General features: G+C 40.7%; 1 protein-coding gene across 3 annotated transcripts in view; it reads left to right on the forward strand.

Moving 5' to 3' along the window:
• The first annotated feature begins 312 nt into the window (after positions 1 to 312).
• Positions 313 to 16,219, forward strand: part of Fut8 (fucosyltransferase 8) — a 224,550-nt gene continuing 208,643 nt past the window's right edge. For 2 of the 3 annotated variants that reach the window (XM_028789697.1, XM_028789715.1), the window contains exon 1: positions 1,208 to 1,452. The gene's annotated coding sequence lies outside the window, so the exon portion shown is untranslated. Of the gene's footprint in view, positions 405 to 1,207; positions 1,453 to 16,219 lie in introns of those variants that run through there. The other variant, XM_028789706.1, reaches the window with a different exon arrangement.

The raw sequence follows: 16,219 nt of genomic DNA on the forward strand, positions 1-16,219 counted from the left end.
TTTCTGTGTCGATTCTTAGCATATAAAAGGCTGTCTCTGTTTACTCAGATATATGTTTCCGAAGTATTTACTAGTATTTATCTGTGCTGAGAGGAATAACTGTCTTGAGGGCAGCTTTTCTATTCAGCCACCCCTCAGGCTTGGGATCTGAGTCCCCAGGCTACAGGGAAGAGTTCGGCAAGGGAAGCTCATCTTCCGGCCCTCTGATTGGCCAGTTCGCACTCCACTCACTGGTCTTCCCGCTCTGATTGGCCCCAGCGGCACCCCTTCGGCCCGCGACTACTTTGTGTGCCCGGGCGGCGCGGCTGGGTCCTCCTGCTCTGCTCGCCCTCTGGGACGGTCTGAGGTAGCCCTTCGGCCCACGGCTCAGCATCGCGGGCGTCAGGATCCCCGAATGCGAGCGGGTAGGAAGCATCCTAGGGAAAAGCCTCTCCCTCTCTTCTCTGGTACTCAATAAACTTCCGCCTCCGAAGGGCTGAGGCAGCCGCGGCTCGGAACGGCCGGGCTTCGAACTCGGGCTCTGCGGGGTTCTTTCTCTTCAGGTGGAGACAGAGCCCGCAGGGTAGCCGGACCGCCGCGAGTCGCGGTGCCATTGTGTGCTCGTGCCTCAGCGGGCGGACGAGCGGCAGAGAGTACCCCGAAACTAGCACGGAGCCCTACTGAGCCCCAGTGGGGTGCGCCTCTGGGCGGTGGGCCCGGCCGGCCAGGGCGTAGGGAGTGCTGTTTCCCTCAGCCTCCGACCCTCAGGCGGCCTTCGCCTGTGTAGACCAAAGCCCGAGCCCGCGCGCGGCCGCTGGTCGGCTGGAGCTCGGGTCCCGCCGTGGCCCGTGGATGCTGCAGCTCCGCTGTCCACCCGCACAGAGGAAGGGGACGGGGAGGAGCCTGTGCACATGCCAGGGTCGCTGGAGGAGGCCGCGGCCGGCGCATGCGCGCCCTCCCCCAGAAGGCTAGGACGCCGAGGGGCGCGCGCCCCTCTCCGCGCGCGCACGCTCGCTCGCTCGCGCCGGCCGGAGGCTTCCCCGCCTGCGCTCCGGGTCGGAGCCACTCCGGCGCGTGCGCGCGTGGTCTCGGGCCGACCCGAGTGGCCGGGTTCTCTGGGCTCCAGGCCCCCGCCGCCCCCTCCCGGCTCCCAGCCAACCCGTCCCTCCCTTCCCTCACGGAATGGGGCCGGCGCTGCTCGGGGTCGCGCGCCCTGGACCCGACTCGCGCTCGGTCACGCGCTGTCAGCCGCTGCCTGGCTCGCGCCGCCTTGCGCTTTCCCTCAGTCAGTGGCGCCGAAGGCTCCGTTAAGCGGCGGCCGCGGTTCCTGTTTCCGTTTCTTCCTCTCCCTTTAGTAGGGAGTAGCATCCTCCACCCCAGCACCCCTCCCACTCTCCCAGCGCGGCCAGCTGCAGCTGAAGGCAGCGGCTGTGACGACGGGGGACGGCGGCGACCGCCTCGCTCCCGCCTCGGGTAAGGGGGCGTTAGGGAGCCGGGCCCCGCGCGTCCCGGACTCCAGGACGGGGCGGGCGCGGGCTCTGCGGAGCCTGGGCTCGGGGCGCTCCTTCGTCCTCCCGCCGATGCCGGGCCTGTTGCTGCAACTGCTGCAGCTGCTGCTCAGCCAGCGGCTCCGGGAAAAGTGGGGAGGGAGCCTCCGGGACGCCCCAGCGTTGCCTTGGTCCCTTGGGTGAGGGACGCCGCCGCGTCGGGCATCCCAGGACCCGTGGGATGGGGGCGAGGTGGGAGGTGTTCCTCAGCGAATCCCTGCACCTACCGCTCCTTGCCCCCGCAGCCGGGTCCCCATGGTCAGACCGTGGGAAGGTGGGTTCCTTTGCTTTGCTTTTCTGTGTGGGCTCCTGGGGTTGGAAATCCGAGTGAACCTGCACAAAGATGCTTTCCAGCGAGTGGCTGAGGCAGAGCAGTTAATGGCCTGGGTACCTCGGTATCCCCTCCCTTTGATCTGCGAATGACAAGCTGGAGGCTGTGGAGTGTCTCAACTTCTTTGGGAAGGTTAAATGAGTCATATCAGTTCAGCCGAGGTCTGACCTGCTGGAGTTCAGGTTGTTTGTCGGTAGCAGCACCTGTTCTCTGGATGTGGGCTTTGGAATCCTCAGAGACGTATTTCTTAAGTTAAATGGCATTGTCATGGTTAGGGTTTAGCACCCTGGAGAGCTTTTAGCGCTTTGCCTTAAACATCCAGGCCTTGGAGAAAAGCAAGGAAAATAAGTGTTTTTCCTTCTTATGTCTAATTTTGCACGTTACTTTAAAGAAAACGCAAGGTGAGCCCAGGAAAACCATTTCCTCCCGTAGATCACACCGAGGTTAAAGGAACAAATGCAATGCAAGTTTTTATCAGTTTAAGAGTTAAATTTATCACAAGTCACTGACTTAACTTTGCCTTTGCTCCGTAGAAACTCTTAAGTAGGGTTTTTTTTTCTTGTCTTGTTCTTCCAAAGGTTAAGTGCTTATTTATTTTCTTGATTAAAGTTCAGTGTTATATGCATACTTCTTTTAAAGGGTATATCATATATGAAGTATTTTATGGGAGAAATTATATGCCGAAGCAAAGGAGTGAGATGCTTCTTTTCTTTAAAGCAACACAGGAGTCTCTGACAACAGTACGCTCCTGTACATTGCTGTCCTTATGAAAGAAGTCTTAATTATAAATACTATGGTATTTTAACACATATATAGGATTTGAAATTGCAGGCTGAGTAAAAACGTAGGTTACAAGAGATGACTAGGCTGTAAGCATACGAGGGTGGTTTGGAGGTTTGGGCTTTCAGTTTGCTGTTATAAATCGAGAATTCTGTTTGAGTTGAAGAGCTGAACAGCTGGAATGAAACTTGCATAGATTGCAGGAACGTGCAGAAATGTCTTTGATCAGATAGTGAGTTAATATGAAGGGTGTCTTGTGATCTACTAGAAGAGTGATTCAAAAATAACTTCAATATGACACACTACAGATTGTATTTTAAGGATTTTTTTTAAAATCTAAAAGTCATTTGAGATTGTTTTTCTCTATAAATCAGCTGTGTTTAATATGTATAGAACTGAGACCAAGACAGTCATTCTGATTCTGTAATGTGGTCTTTAAAAAATAAATTCTACCATTTTTTTTCCCAAAGGAGTGACAATGTCCTCAAAAGTGATGAATTTTGAAATTTTCTAGTGGGTTACAAAATTTGTGTTTCTTGTTTTTTTATTTTATTTTATTTTTTAATTTAAATGCAGTTATTTTAGGTTGGTCTGGAGGGGGAGCTAGTGCCAAAGCAAAGTGTAGCTTAATAGCTGTTTGAACTTTTAAAACATCTAACTGGATTTTTATGACCAAGAGAAATGTACATTTTTAATTAAAACATCAGGGATATTGATGTGAACATAGTGACTGTACAAGTTATTTGTGGGGTGTGTATATTGGATATTAGAAATTGGCTTTAAAAGCCAGTCATGAATAATAAAAGCAGATGTTTTAAGTTTTTTGATTTTCTTATATAAAATTCTGAAAATGTGTACTAAAACTTGAATATGTTGTAGCGTTTTCTTATTCTTCTTGGGCAGTGGATTAAAAGTGAAGTGTGTTCCTGACCCTTTGCTCATATTGAGTATTTTTGCTTTATAAAATCTGTACTCCCAAAAAGGTAAAACAAAAAGCTAAAAATAAAATACTTCAAGTAGAGTCCTGGAGAGGTAGATATATTCATTGTGTAGTGAAGTCTCTCTGTCAAATCCAGATAATTTTAGTAATAAATGGCCCTTTAGGTAGTTGGACAGCAGAGTCTGAAGATCATTTTGCAGTCTATAATATGATGTCGTATTTGTTTGAATATAGAATAGTTATTGTGATGTGTGGCATTTTGTTTAATTTCTAAAGTATAATGTGTTTTGATTTGTGTCTGATCACTCACATGCTCTTTAAATCTACACAAAGAAATTGATAATGATGTGTATTTAAAAATCATTAAAATATTTATTTTTTTTAATGGATAGTGATGAGGCTTTTATTATTCACATTCTTAAGTAAATAGAACCTTACTAGTGCTAATTAAAAAATACAGTTCTTTCCATTCAGTGGTTGTTATTGATTTACTTTATAAATTGCATTTAGTAAAAGTATATTGGTTTAACTAAATGATAGATGTGCACATTTTATAGCATACTCATAAATCTAGAAGTATTTCATTTTACAAACGCAAGATATTTTAAAACTCAGTGTTTCTTCCTTTAAAGGAAACAGAAGTAAGATTGTAAACATCTGAAACCAAAGGCCTATTCTCTGTATTAATGCTGACCTTGTGCTCCTCAGATGAGTATGATGGGAGGAAGGGTTAGTACAGAATTCCCATTGGTTCTCTTATTCTTTGGCTTATATTTCTCTACCACAGAATACAATGGATTACTGTTTGTGTTGTTTTTAACTTGTAACTCATTATAATGACAGTCAAAAGTGTTTGATCAGTGTTTTTACAACTGCTTTTTAAAGAGTCTTAAAAAAATCTCCAACATACTATAGAATTTATATAATATTGTACATTTTTTTTAATAGAATATGGGCCAATAGGGCCCTGCTATGGAATTAGACCACGATGTCAGTTTAAGAGTTATTCATGTATACTACAGAATGCATAGTAATAAAAGGCTATTTTTTTTTTCGAGACATGGTTTCTCTGTGTAGCCCTGGCTGTCCTGGAACTCACTCTGTAGACCAGGCTGTCCTCAAACTCAGAAATCTGCCTGCCTCTGCCTCCCAAGTGCTGAGATTAAAGGTGTGCGCCACTACCGCCCGGCAAGATGTCAACTCTTACTAATACTTAGAACTAGAATAAATTTGTCTAGAGTGTAGACAGCATGAACTAATGGGCTATGGGAATGTAGCTTAGTTGGTAGAGTGCTTGCCTAACATGCATGAAGAAGTATCAGGTCTGATCTTTATCACTTGCACTGCGTAAATGGGAGGTGGAGGTAAAGGAAGGATGGTTAGAAGTTTAAGACTAGCTAGGGATGGGAATGTTATCTTAAGTCAACAACAACAACAACAACAACAACATCCAGAAACAAACTTCCTGACAAGCAAAATAAAAACCATCAAACTAAATGCATGCCAATGTTTACAAATGGCTTGATTTTATAATTACTCTATATATATTTAATGCAATTGATAGTAAGTTTAGATTATTGATAAAGATGGAAAATATGACTTAATAGCTTGTCTACTAAATCCACCGTCTTTTGTTTGTCTTACTGCGCGGAGCTCAGCTGGCCTTAATTTTGCTGTGATCCTTAACATTAGACTTCTGAGTGCTGGGATTACAGTCATGCTTTATCTTTATGGTGTATTTTTTTTTCTCTTAGGTTTATAGAATTTTCAGGCAAATCTTTAGTTGGTGTGCTGAATAGATTTGTTCTAACTTTTTTTTTTTTTGCTTGTTTTTGCTTTTTTTTTTTGAGGCAAAGACAAAAGATTAGAATACCAGTTTTGTAGAGTTTAACATTGTTAAGTGAAAATAACTGTGACATGATTTGAAAAGGGTTATTGGGTGGTGGGTATATATCTTAGTGGTAGCTGTGCTTAACGCCAAAAACAAAGAGAAAGGTCGTATGGCATTAGAAAAGTTGCCAGTTGCATCATTGTTTTACTTTAAAGCATGTTTCCTAATTTCCTGGAATGCATTCTCTTGTCTCTTACGCTATTTCTGTCTGTGTGTAGAGTTCCTGATTACAAGGAGCTGCTTTTTTAAGAAAATGAATTATTTATCTTTGCATACCTCTTTGCAATAATATACTGCAAAAAGCAAAACAGAACGTGGAGAGTCAATCACTGAAGAGAACTCAGTCTAAAATGAACAACAGTGTTCTTTCCTCATCAGAGTTCACAAGGAGAAACTGTGGAATAACTGGAGCCTAATCACATAGGATCAGACTGGTTAGGTTTGTATGTAAGTTTGTGTAGTAGCAAGTGGTCACTGTTTTGATGTCTTCTTTGAATATTTCATCCGTTCACAAATCAAATGTCAAAAGATTGTAATTTTGAGAAAACATACTCAAGATCAGCTATCATGGCAAATATTTTGTTTTCTTTTTTAATAGTAAGTTTTAGATTTTTCTTATTCTTTTAGAAAGCTTAACAAAATTCTACTGAAATTCTTCAGGTGGAAAAGCCCCTTCCTTGTCCTTGGTAAATTGATTCTCAGTAGCTTAAGGAGTAAATAACCCTGACTGCCTCCTCTTATAGAATTACAGCTATCTTGGTCTTCATTATCCAAATATTAGCACAGTTTGACACTGTATGTAGATTGTCAGGTGTGGGTATAAAAGGGATACAGGTTACTTTTAATTTGTAAATATTCCAAGAATACTGATGTTCTCAGTGCTAAGTATGTCTACTAAAAATGATGACTAAATGATGAAATAAAGCAACCTGCTAACATACAGTCAAGAGCAATTCCTCTTAATACAAAAGGTGCTATTAGTGCTTAACTATATTGATACAAAGATATAATGGAAATGAAATCAACAAAAATGTCCAGTTTGTAGCAGAGTTAACAGAACAGGTATCAGGTCAGATATCAGAAAGACTAATTCCAGTGACATCTGTAACTGCAGAGGATTGGAGCCATGCAGATGAATGATAAGTAATGGTCTTATCAAGAATTGTGTGCGGATTTACTCAAATTGGATATGTTTATACAATTTCTAGTATTGTCTGCTTCCATTGTAAATGAGAGTCTAGAAAATAAGTTACCTATTTTGGGATCTGGAAAGGGAAATGGAGTTGATGTATAGAAAAAAAAGCTTGCTTGTTTATTTAGGGTCTTGATTTGTAGTCTCACTACAAAGAGGATAAACTTGTGATCTTCTTCCCTTTGCCTCCTGCCTCCCTGGTGCTTTGCTTGGTGCTTGTACCACTGGTATACACCACTGCACCCAGCTATTTATTTTAAAAAGTAAAAAAGAAACATTTCTTCAAGTTTCATTGAGTTATAATTGGCAAATAAAAAAATATATCTAAAGTGTGTGTATGTATAAACTTATGAAAAGACTAGAATAGTAAACTGACATGTCATGTCAGATAACAACTTGTTTATTTTTTAAGAACATTTGTGATTTCTCTCAGCAGATCTCAGGTGTGCACGACAGTCATATTAACTATATTCACCAAATGTGCATTAAATCCCTAGACTGTATTTATCTTGCATAAAACATGCTACAGTGGGGACTTTGTACCCTTCAGCCATTTTCTCCATTCCTCCTTTGCTCTGAGTCCCTGGTAACCACTCTCTGTTTTCTGGTTCTGTGAGTTTGCCTTTTTAAAATCCCCACATACAAATGAGACCTTGCAGTATTTGTGTCTTGGTACTTTGCTTGTTTCACTTTGCACACTGTTCCCCATGTTCATCTCAACAACATTGTAGAGGAGGCAGAAATTTAGTTATTCTTTTAGTATTTCTTCCCCCTCAGTCTGGGCCTGAGAATTAAATTAACATACACTGGATGAGTAGAAGAAACACATATAAATTTACTCAATGCAAATCTTGTATACTGACTTTCCTTATAAAGAAAGGAAGACACAGCGACAGAGTGGGACACTCTGTATGGGGTGGATTAATCAGTAAGAGATCTTTTAACAAACTTTGTATACAGTTCTCTTGGTTTTAACTTTCCAACTTTGATAAGTATGTTGGCTTGCCTTTTTAGTACAGGGAAGGCATTTTTCACTTGAGAGTTTCATCTCCTACTTTTAAGAATGGTTTTTTTGCACCTACTGTGTTTAATATGCATTTTAACTCAAAATTGCCAATATGCTACTAAAATGATCTATTTATAGATACGGTTTCCTTTTTAAAGTTTTTTAAAATTTATTTTTATTTATTTATGTTTGTGTGTAAGGGTATCTATAGAAGCCAGAAGAAGACATTGGATTCCCTGGAGCTAGAGTTACAGACAGTATTAAGCTGTTTAGTGTGGGTGTTGGTGATAAAACTCTGGTCCTCTGGAAGAGCAGCCAGTGCTTTTAATTGTTGAAGTACCTTTTTACACCCATCTTTTATAACTTTTTCTTTCTTTTTTTTTTATTGGATATTTTCTTTATTTACATTTCAATTGTTTTCCCTTTTCCAGGTCTCCCCTTTGAAAACTCCCTATCCCATCTCCTCTCCCCTTGCCTCTATGAGGGTGCTCCCCCACTCACCCTCCCACTCCTGTCTTCCTGCCCTGACATTTCCCTACACTGGGGCATCAAATATCCTCAGGCCCAAGGGCTGTTCCTCTTAGTGATGTCCAACAAGGTCATTCTCTGCCACATATGTGGCCAGAGCCATGGGTCCCTCCATGTGTACTCTTTGGTTGGTGGTCCTATCCTGAGGAGCTCTGGGGGGATCTGGCCAGTTGATACTTTTGCTACCCCCATGGGGCTGGAAACCACCTCAGCTCCTTCAGACCCTTCTCCAACTCCTCCATCAGACACCCTATGCACAGTCCAATGGTTGTCTGCAAGCATCTGCCTCTGTATTTCTCAGGCTCTGGCAGAGCCTCTCAGGAGACAGCCATATCAGGCTCCTATCAGCAAGTACTTCCTGGCATCCACAATAATGTCTTGATTTGGTGACTGTATGTAGGATGGATCCCCAGGTGGGGCAGTCTCTGGATGGCCTTTTCTTCAGTCTCTGCTCCACACGTTGTCTCCATATTTCCTCCTGTGAGTATTTTGTTCCCCCTTCTAAGAAGCACTGAAGCATCCACACTTTGGTCTTCCTTCTTCTTGGGCTTCATATGGTCTTTGAATTGAATCTTGGGTATTCCGAACTTTTGGGCTAATATTCACTTATCAGTGAGTGCATACCATGTGTGTTCTTTTGTGATTGGGTTACCTCACTCAGGATGATATTTCCTAGTTCCATCCATTTGCCTAAGAATTTCATGAAGTCATTGTTTTTAATAGCTGAGTAGTATTCCATTGTGTAAATATACCACATTTTCTTTATCCATTCCTCTGTTGAGGGACATCTGGATTGTTTCCAGCTTCTGGCTATTATAAATATTGCTGCTATGCACATTTATAGAGCATGTGTCCTCATTACATGTTGGAGCATATTCTGGATATATGCCCAGGAGTGGTATAGCTGGGTCCTCAGGTAATACTATGTCCAATTTTCTGAGGAACTGTCAGACTGATTTCCAGAGTGGTTGAACCAGCTTGCAATCCCACCAGCAGTGGAAGAATGTTCCTCTTTTTCCAAATCCTCATCAGCATCTGCTGTCACCTGAGTTTTTGATCTTAGCCATTCTGACTGGTGTGAGGTGGAATCTCAGGGTTGTTTTGATTTGCATTTCCCTGATGACTAAGGATGTTGAACATTTCTTTAGGTGCTTCTTGGCTATTCGGTATTCCTCAGTCGAGAGTTCTCTGTTTACCTCTGTTCTCCATTTTTTAATAGGGTTATTTGATTCTCTGGAGTCTAACTTCTTGAGTTCTTTGTACATATTGGATATTAGCCCTCTATCGGTTGTAGGATCTGTAAAGATCTTTTTTCAATCTGTTGGTTGCTGTTTTGTCCTATTGACAGTGTCCTTTGCCTTACAGAAGCTTTGCAATTTTATGAGGTCCTTTTGTTGATTCTTGATCTTAGAGCATAAGCCATTAGTGTTCTGTTCAAGAACTTTTTCCCTGTGCCCATGTGTTTGAGGCTTTTCCCCACTTTCTCTTCTATTAGATTCAGTGTATCTGGTTTTTTGTAGAGGTCCTTGATCCACCTGGACTTGAGCTTTGTACAGGGAGATAAGAATGGATCAATTTGCATTCTTCTACTTGCTGACCTCCAGTTGAACCAGCACCATTTGTTGAAAATGCTGTCTTTTTTCCACTGTATGGTTTTAGCTCCTTTGTCAAAGATCAAGTGACCATAGGTGTGTGGGTTCATTTCTGGGTCTTCAATTCTATTCCATTGATCTACCTCTGCCTGTCACTGTACCAGTACCATGAAGTTTTTATCATTATTTCTCTGTTGTACAGCTTGAGGTCAGGGATGGTGATTCCCCCAGAAGTTCTTTTATTGTTGAGAATAGTTTTTGCTATCCTGGGTTTTTTGTTATTCCATATGAATTTGAGAGTTACTCTTTCTAATTCTATAAAGAATTGAGTTGGAATTTTGATAGGGATTGCATTGAATCTGTAGATTGCTTTCAGCCAGATGGCTATTTAATGTTAGTCCTGCCAATCCATGAGCATGGGAGATCTTTCTATCCTCTGAGGTCTTCTTCGATTTCTTTCTTAAGAGACTTGAAGTTCTTGTACAGATTTTTCACTTGTTTGATTAGAGTCACACCAAGATATTTTATATTGCTTGTGACTATTGTGAAGCGTGTAGTTTCCTTAATTTCTTTCTCAGCCCACTTATCCTTTGAGTATAGGAAGGCTACTGATTTGTTTGAGTTAATTTTATATCTGGCCACTTTGTCGAAGTTGTTTATCAGGTTTAGGAGTTCTCTGGTGGAATTTTTGGGGTCACTTAATTATACTGTCATATCATCTACAAATAGTGATATTTTGACTTCTTCCTTTCCAATTTGTTTAGAATTGAGAGTTATTCTTGGTAGATTTTTTTCCTTTGATGAAGTGTTCTTCCTTATCTTTTTTGATAACTTTTGGTTGAAGGTTGATTTTATTCGATCTTAGAATGGCTACTCCAGCTTGTTTCTTGGTACCATTTGCTTGGAAAATTGTTTTCCAGCCCTTTACTCTGAGGTAGTGTGTGTCTTTGACACTGAAGTGTATCTCCTGTATGCAGCAAAGTGCTGGGTCCTGTTTATGTATGTTTAGTCTATGTCTTTTTATTGGGGAATTGAGTCCTTTGATGTTAAGAGATATTAAGGAGTAGTGATTGTTGCTTCCTGTTATTTTTGGTGTTATTTTTATGTTTGTATGGCTATCTTCTTTTGGGTTTGTTGAAAGATTACTTTCTTGCTTTTTCTAGGTTGTAGTTTCCCTTCTTCAAAGGATAATAGTTTCCATCTATTATTCTTTGTAGGGCTGGATTTGTGGGAAGATATTGTGCAAATTTGGTTTTGTCATGGAATATCTTGGTTTCTTCATCTATGGTAATTGAGAATTTTGCTGGGTATATTAGCCTGACCTGACAATTGTGTTCTCTTAGGGTCTGTAAGATACCTGCCCAGGATCTAGCTTTCATCGTCTCTGGTGAGAAGTCTGGTATAATTCTTATAGGTCTGCCTTTTTATGTTACTAGACCTTTTTCCCTTACTGCTTATAATATTTTTTCTTTCTTTGTGCATTTGATGTTTTGACTATTACGTGACAGGAGGAATTTCTTTTTTGGTCTAGTTTATTTGGTGTTCTGTAGGCTTCTTATATGTTTATGGGCATCTCTTCCTTTAGGTTAGAGAAGTTTTCTTCTATAATTTTGTTACTGTCCCTTTGAGTTGAGAATTTTCACTCTCTCCTATACCTTATCTTCTGCACCTGAGATTCTCTCTTCTATCTCTTGTTTTCTGTTGGTGATGCTTGCATCTATAACTCCTGATCTCTTTCCTAGGTTTTCTGTCTCCAGGGTAGTCTCCCTTTGTGATTTCTTTATTATTTCTACTTCCATTTTTAGATCCTGGATGGTTTTGTTCAATTTCTTCACCTGTTTGGTTGTGTTTTCCTGTAATTCTTTAAAGAAATTTTGTGTTTTCTCTTTGAAGTCTTCTACCTGTTTATCTGTGTTCTCCTGTACTTCTTTAAGGGAGTTATTTATGTTCTTCTTAAAGTCCTCTATCATCATCATGAGATGTGACTTTAAATCAGAGTCTTGCTTTTCTGATGTGTTGGGGGTGTCCAGGACTCACTATGGTGGGAGAACTGGGTTCTGATGATGCCAGGTAACCTTGGTTTCTGTTGCTTATGTTCTTGCCCTTGCCTCTCACCCTCTGGTTATCTCTGGAGTTAGCTGGTCCTGCTGTCTCTAACTGTGGCTTGTCCCTCCTGCAAGCCTGTGTGTCAGTACTCCTGGGAGACCTGTTCTCTATGGGATGAATTTGGGTATGGAGAGCTGTGGCACAGGGTCAGCTCTGGGGTGCAGATGGAAACCAGAAGGATCCTGTCCTGGGCTGTTCCTTGGTTCCTGTGTCCTGATGGTTCTGGGCAGTCCCTCTTGGGACAGGAATTTGAATAGAAGTGGTGTTAACTGTGCTCACAGGTGTGTCAGCACTCCTGGGAGACCAGCTGTCTCCTTGTGTCTCCATTTGGGTATGGAGCACCGTGGCACAGGGTCAGCTCAGGGCGCAGACATAAACTGGAAGGATCCTGTCCCAGGCTGCTCCTAGGTTCCTGTGGGCGGGTCCCTCTGAGCAGAAGTGGTACCTGTGCCCATAGGTGTGTTTGCCCTCCTGTGAGACCAGCTCTCTCCCGACGGTATTTGGGTATGGAGTGCTGTGGCATGGGGTCATCTCCAGGCACAGACCTTTTGTAACTTTTAAAGTCTGAATAAAGTTCTTTTTTTACACATGTATGCATTCTCATACATTTGGCCTCCAGATGCCTGAGTCTAACATAGAGAGCTGTGTTATAGCTCAGGTTGACTACTTTTGTCTGACATTTATGAGGTTTTTGGTTCTATCTTCAGTAATGCACAAACAAAATAACATCCCTTTCCACAAACAGAATTAAAAATGTTTGAAAATAATTGTAATGTGTAGACTTTTTCACTAAACATTGTGTTAACTATTTACAACAGATTGTATTTAGTATTGTAAATAATCTAGAGATAATTTAAAGCATATAGTAGCAAAGTATAAAGTAAGGTTCTCTGCATTCTATTACAGGTTATATGCACATACTATGTCCTTTTATACAAGGCATTTGGGCATCTAGTTTTAGTTATTAGTGGTAGGGGCTATCTTAGAAGGAATCCTCCACAGATATGGAGAGATTGCCACATTTTCTTTTTTCTCTTCATGTCCCTCCTTCCCTCCCTCCTTCCCTCCCTCCCTCTCTCTCTCTTTCTTTTCTTTTTCTTTTTTTTTTTTTTTTTTGAGACAGAGTCTCACTGATTTATCTTCACTAGCCTGGAGCTCTCTATGTAGGTTAGACTGACCTCAGACTCCCAGAGATCAGCCTGCCTCTGCCTGTGCCTCTTGAGTGCTGGGATTAAAGGGGTTGGCACCAATCCCCACTCTGTGCAGGGGACTCATGTATCTGCTGGTAGTTGCCAATAGATAATCACCTAGGTTGCTTCTGTATTTTAGGTGTCAGAGATAATGCATATGGGATACAGAGATCTCTTTGACATACTGATTTTATTCCCTGTGTATGTATACCCAGAAGTGGGTCACTGGAGCATATGGTGATTTTATGTTTAAGTTTTGGAGTAACTTTCATACAGGTTTCTATAATGGCTGTACCAATTCACATGGCCACCTGCAGTGTATGTAGGAGTTGTTATTGTTATTTATATGAAATTTGCTTATTCCATATAACTATAATGTAGTTTAATATACAGGGAGTCACTCTTAAAAATTGCCTTTTTTTTTTTTTTAACAATGTCTGGCTGTGAAGTCCAGACTGGCCATGAATTCTTGATACTTTTGCCTTGGTCTCCTACTTCAGTTATTAAGGACATGAGCCATCTCACCTGGTTTAGTAGTCACTCTTAACAGGTGCGAAATTGTGGGTTTGATTTGCATTTCTTCATTTTTGAAATGCTTATTTAGGTTCTCTGTCTCCTTTTTAGTTAGGTTATTTGAATTCTTGCTATTGGGCTTATGTACTGTGTTTCTTCTCAGTAATTTCATTATTCATGCACTTATTTTTTAAAAGAAAGAAGTCAAATATTTGAAGCTAAGTAAGATTACAATTTAGGAAGCTGGGCATGTGTATACCTGTCAGTACTGGGGAGGCTGAGACAGGAGGGCCAGTGAGACCCTTCCTCAAAACAAATAAATAGCTGAATGAATGAACAAACTGGGAAAATGCAGATTTAAAGCAGTTTGAAAATCTGCTTCGCTGTTGCTGTCCCACATTCTCTTTCCTCCTTTCTTTTTCCCTTCCCACCCCCCTTTCTCCTTGTTCCTTCTTTTCTCTCTGCTTTGTAGTCTAGGCTGACCTTGAACTTGCAATCTTTCTATCCCACTTAGCCTTCCTGAGCCTCTTGAATGCTGGGCCCCTTTTTAGTATTTGAGCTTCAGAGGAAATCAGAAGAGATTCTGATGTTGTTTCCATTTCTAAATGTGTGAACCTGGGCAAGCCTGTATCCTCATGGGCCTTTGTGTTTTTTGTCTATGAAATGAGTCATTTTACTTTTTTATGTTATTGTCTGGTTTTCAAAGCTAGGTAGATAACCTCTGACCTTTTCCTTGACTGTATCTTAATTCTGTAACTACTATCCTTAAGTATAGTTTTATTCTGAATAATATTTAAAAAAATGAGTCCATGCCTGCTATGGTCTTAAAGTTTGTATTCCCCTAAAATCACATGCTGCCATGTTGAAACCTGTCCCCTACCTTCATGGTAATAGGAGGTGTGGAGACTTTGCAAAGTGGTAGGTGATAAGACTCTCTAGAATTGGATTACTGCCAAGGGAACCTATTCCTTCTTCCCACTTTGATGAACTGGCAGGATGGCTCAAAGGGTAAAAGTGCTTGCTTTATAAGCCTAAGTTTAATTTGATGGAGGAAGTAGACTAACTCCTGAAAGTTATCCTCTGACTTCCACATGTGTGCCTTGGCTTACCCCTGCTTGCACTTATGAACATTACATATCATACAACAACAACAGCCATATGTAACAGAGAAAGCCCTCACCAGACAGATCAGATCGGAGCCTTGATATTGGATTTTTTTTATTGCCCTGAATTGATATCAATACATTTCTATTCTTTATGAATTATTCAATATCAAGTATTTTATTATAGCATCCTGAACAGACTAAGACATGTTGTAAAAGAGGATTCAGCAGTGAATAAATTTGAGACTGCTTGGGATAACCATGATGGGCATTTAAATGTTTTCATAGGTATTATTTTAGTTCATGTGTATAACTCTAAGAACAGTTAACACCCCCCCCCTTCTTTTTCTCTTTTCCCTCTCCCTCTCCCCTTTTGAGATAGGGATTTTGGCCCAGTTTGGTCTTATACTTGCTCCTCCTGCCCTTGCTCCTGAGTGCTGGGATTGCAGGTGTTCACCACTATGCTTGAGAGTGGGAATACTCTGGTTGTGAAGATGAGGTAATGCTGCTTTAATTTTTTCCTTGAGGATAAAAGGCCCATTAGAAGAATTTTAACTTTACTTTGTGCCAACCTGGGCTCAAGTTGTCAGGTGGGATTGAGGTGTTTAAACAAACAAACATAGCTATTGCTGGGGAAACTGACCTAGAGGCAGAGCTGATAGATAACAATCTGGAACAAAACTGTTTGATTAAAAACTCTTATGTGTGTGTGTATATATATATACACATACACACACACATATAATATATGTATGTGTGTCTATAATGGGAGTGAACAACAGACTTGAGTAGGCTGGTGTCAGGTATGTGCCAAAGAGCTAGTATGCATTTTGTGTGCAATATGAAAAAGAGAGGGCATTGAATAACAACTAGTCAAAGTTAAAGATCAAAGTTTCTATTATTATTTTCAGATATTTAGTAATTTGACTCAGAAACCCTTAGGACTTTTTGTATTATCTGCAATAATTGAGAATATGGCTATAAAATTATTGAAATTTATTTTTACCCAACATTGTAGAATACATGAGTGATATTCTGTGGAGGAAGGGGATATAGTTATATTTTAATGACAATGTTATATATAGCAGCATAAGAAAAATTTGCTTCATGTTTTATAGTCATACTTTTACTCAGAAGTGTTATTTTTAAATTAGGTAAACCACTTTATGATAACCAAAAAATATCCCCAAATCAAAACAATATTTAATGTATGAAGATTTGTCACTTCTGACAGAATTATAAAAAACATGTTAAGATTCTTAAGCAGTTGAAAAAGTTGGATCCTAGTGCTATTAACAGTGACAGCATTCTAGGAATAAGTGCATTGCTTCCTAAAGGGATCTTCTTTTTAGTATATGGTATGCCATACTTGTTTTAAAATGACCCACTGAAGTGAATACATATAAAGTGTTTTAAGTATTCACTGTGTAATCAGGAAAACTTCAATATAAAAGTGGAGACTCCATTTCTATTTTTTTTAGGCCTACAAAATAACAAATACCCTCTGAGTATAGTCATAAT

This window comes from Grammomys surdaster, unplaced genomic scaffold (assembly GCF_004785775.1).
Source record: "Grammomys surdaster isolate TR1022 unplaced genomic scaffold, NIH_TR_1.0 127, whole genome shotgun sequence".
Classification (NCBI taxonomy): Eukaryota; Metazoa; Chordata; class Mammalia; order Rodentia; family Muridae; genus Grammomys; species Grammomys surdaster.